Source organism: Mugil cephalus, chromosome 5, assembly GCF_022458985.1.
Source record: "Mugil cephalus isolate CIBA_MC_2020 chromosome 5, CIBA_Mcephalus_1.1, whole genome shotgun sequence".
Lineage (NCBI taxonomy): Eukaryota > Metazoa > Chordata > Actinopteri > Mugiliformes > Mugilidae > Mugil > Mugil cephalus.
In genome coordinates this window covers 14,959,646-14,963,696 of record NC_061774.1, presented here as the reverse complement: position 1 = coordinate 14,963,696, position 4,051 = coordinate 14,959,646, and the positions used below count along the sequence as shown (strand labels likewise).

Sequence of the window (4,051 nt, the reverse complement as noted above, 5' to 3'; positions counted from 1 at the left end):
CAGAGTTATGTTCAGGTAAGATGGCCATGGCGTGAGCCACTACCAACGCCGAGCTCTTCATAACCTACGGGTTCATCCGTCTTTGTATACAGTCAATAATTATGACCTTCAACGTGCAGCAAAATCCCTCTTAATTCACGGTGCAGCATGTACCAGTATATATGTTCATGTACTTTATGTGCAAAATGAGTAAAATGGGATTTTAACTATCTGGCTACTTACAATTATGTAATATCGGTGCTATTTAATTAATTGGATCCAGTCCAGTAAAACCTCAGAGGAATTGTGTTGTTCGTTGCAGGCTGTGATCTTATCTAGCGTGTTGGTTTGCATTTGTATATAAGTCTTCCTGCTTGTTGCCTGTTTACACCGTTCCTCTGATTCCTCAGATGTGGCCGGAGGGCTGGCATGCACGGCTGTCCAGGTGACGGCCACCGTGGAGACAGAGGCCCTGACCGGTCTTGGCCCACTCTCTTACACCGACTGTGCCAACTTACCGTCAACCGGACACTAAACGGCGGCGACACGCAACGGCGCCGTCCTCCGCCGCTGCTGACCGCGGGCGCACTTGTGTTCAAACCTAAGAAAAAGATGAACGAAAAGGGTGAACGGCCTATTTGAGGCGAGGAGACTGGAAATCAGATTTGCCACTCTCAGATATAACCACATCAGTTAAAAGACTGTTGAAATATCTGACCCGGCATCAGTGGTGTAGCGGAGGGGGTGTTTTTTTTTTTTGTTTTTTTTCCCTTTGCTGGTGGGCTATAAGCAACGCTGAGGAGAGATTTGCAGAGACAGCCCATAACAGCTCCCTTGGAACCAATGACTCAGATATGCAGATGTGTTTACTTCCCTTCTGTTTCCCACCTCAACCAGCACACAAAAGGCAGGGGGAATGAAAGTGCCTGATAATGTCTTTAAGTGTTTCATTTATATATTTATATGCCGTTATAAAGAACTCATTTTTTACAAAAACTTAGACAAGCACTTCAAATGGGCTCTTTGCCTCTTCCCTCTATTCCCTCCCTCCCTTCTCAGGGTATTCATCTTTTGTCTAATGCGCAGCACTGCTCTCTGTTAGTTTCTTTCTGACACCATGCCAGCAGAGTCATCTGCAAAGGGACTCATGTAGGGATTAAAACCCATCAACAGCTCCCCTTTAACAGAGAGGTAGAAAAAAAAATGTCGAAAAATAAAATACAAAAAAAAAATATGCATATATATAATAAATAAAATAAAATAAAATAAAAAAAACTCCAGACAGTTTGGAGAAAACTTGCAGAAAGAGAATGCAGATTGTCACCTGACCCTGAGGCAAGGCAGCCCTAAATATAATAAAGAGAAGACAACAGAAGAAGACGAGGCGACACGACACGGGTAATGTGTTTTCTCTGCTGGTGTCGTCTGGCAGATCTCGGATGATTGAGTGCTGATGCCTGCCTGGGCCGCTTCAGAGAAGATCGTCTACCCCCCTCCCTCAGCTCGCGCACACATGCACACACGTGCGCAGCCTTTCCCGTGACACACATGTGCACGCACACACGCTCAGATTTCCTGTCGTCGAAGTGACAAAAACATCAAAGCGTATTAACTGTCATCATCTCAGCATCTCTTCATCTCTCTTTTTGGTCGAGGGAATATTTCAAGGTAACGCTTTATTATTGTGGCTTCTGTGCGTGTGTGTGTGTGTGTGTGCGTGCGCCTGTACTTGCGTGTGGTTTTCTCCACGGTGGATGTGTGTCTTAATTATAACAGGGTTTAGTGAATTAGGCCAGGATGTGTAATAGACTCAAATTTGCATAATCTCCGTTGAATAAACCTCGGTGACAAACATGCGAGCAGAAAATCATACCTACTTACTGTAACTGCGTGACTTCAACAAAAAAAAAAGAAAAAAAATTAAAAACTGTAGAAAGGCGTGCTCGTGACAGTAATCTATAGTGTGTACTTACTTAGCCCGTATTAATCTCTGTACATTTTTATAATCACCGCGCATTGTGAAATTGTCGGCGGCAGATACGGACAAACAGGTGCTGGATATGGAGGAAGTTGATTGGCCTGATTCCATGATCCATTTTCCCAAGCCTTCCACACCCCTGCAGCTGTCCTCCAGAATATGAGAACCATGTGTGTGCATGCATCCGTGTGTGTGTGTGTGTGTATTTGCAGCGCATGCTTGTGGTTATGACAAATTCACTCCTCGTTGGTTGCCAATAAACAAGACAATGATCTTCATTGACAAAGACGAATAAAAAACGAAATTCTGGACAAGCAAATAAAAGTAAGTGCAGAAATTAAACACCTGAAAGCATTAAACACTTTTTTTTTTTTTTCTCTCAAAGTTTGAAAGAGCCTGACCTGCTTGTGAATGAGCTCCAGTGATGTTCAAAGTGAAGTCATGTAACGGGTTTTCGGGGCTTTTGGCTGTTTTGCATGGCGGAATGTTTTGAACTGAGCGGTGACAGCCCCATCCCGGCTGAGGAGTCGGCTTCAACTCGTCTCATTTCTATTGGAAAACACTCCTTCTCGCTCCCTCTCTCTGTGTCTCTCCTCCTCTCCCTCACCGTCCTCTCTATGAAGCTGGAGATCACTTGAAAAAGAAAGGGGAAGGAACATGAATAAAAACTGAAGGCACTTTTCTTAGATATGTCTCTTGATGCTCTTCAGATCTTTAAGGCTTCATCGTAGGGAAACGCAGGGTTACTCTAAGAAAGTGAAGGACTGTGACTCCCTAATCTACTGTACAAGACCTGCATTTGAGAGCGCAGCGTCTTAATGGCGGCTTCTTTCACCTCTCATCGTATTTTAAATTTATTTATCGACGGACTGATAGAGATGAAGCTGTTTGCATCCTCTTAATTTAGATGAAAAGAAGAAAGCGAGGGACCATATTATCAAAAGAAAGCCTGCGTCTGTCCGTCCTTGATCATTTCATACTCTCATGCCTCAGAAATTAAATAAATAAATAACAGAAATCGTGGTAAAAAAAAAATAAACTTCACAGCAAGAAAAATGAAAGGAGAACTTTTGACATGTTAATCCATGGTGTAATTTCTCCTAAACTAAATGACTGCTACTTTGTCATCACAGACAAAGGTGGAATTTTGGATCGGTCTGAATGTTTCCAGGTTTGGAAACACAAACGCTGAACCTGGTTCTGCAGGAGTCCCGCACATAATGACTTGTGTCCCAGGCATTATGAAAACATCCGTGCAACGTGACTGTGATTGGATATCAGCTCTCAGTCATCCTTTAGCAACAGCGTAGCAAATGAGCTGCCAGCAGCGTCCTTTCCCTCTCTGTCTTTCACACTGAATTCCAACATGTCTAAGCAAAATCTACAAGCACACAGCCACAACCTTAAAACTCACCCATTTATGTTTCATTAAACGCTACTGTGGGAAACTCCTGTTTGGGTTTTAGTTTTTGCAGTGGGACAGTGACGTTTGCCCGCAGCCCTGTTCAAAAAAAAACTACGCCACTATTCTCCGTATGTAATGACCGATTTAATGTGAAGGGCAGAAGAAGAGAACCAGAAAACTATGCACGATGTTGAACTTTAGCAGCTTGTGTCAGCGGGGATGCTGAGATAAATCTGGGAGGGTCCCTCGGCCCTGATGTTTCCTGTTATTTCTCAGTAAATAGGGCCAATCGCACAGTTCCTCGTCACGAGAAGACATGAAACAGCACCCCCTATTGGAGAGCAACAGAACTGCTTTGAGGGGCATCCCAAAAAGATGATGTAGGACTGTAAGCTCACTTTAAATCTTGTAACCTGTTGCATGAGGTTTAAATAGTTTAACTTGTATATTTTATAAACTGGTTTCTTGATCGCGTTGTCACATACTTGGAGAGTGGACGCGCGATAAACGCTTTAAGCCGTAAAGTGACCCCCTCTCAATTGTCCCTTTCTTTTGCTCACAATAACAAGATAATACACAAAGAAGTCGTGTGAGACTGAGATTTCTATTGTTGTTGTTCTTGTCTCTTGTTGTCGCTGCAGTTACTCGCCCCACTTCCACTCCCTGGACATCACATAGCTAACAGATTA

General features: G+C 43.4%; 1 long non-coding RNA gene across 1 annotated transcript in view; it reads left to right on the top strand.

The window, feature by feature from the left end:
* LOC125007735 overlaps window positions 1-2,285 on the top strand; it is a 4,441-nt gene extending 2,156 nt beyond the window's left edge. The window contains exon 3 of the long non-coding RNA XR_007112786.1: window positions 390-2,285. This is a non-coding gene — a long non-coding RNA (uncharacterized LOC125007735). The remainder of the gene's footprint in view (window positions 1-389) is intronic.
* The last annotated feature ends 1,766 nt before the right edge of the window (window positions 2,286-4,051 follow it).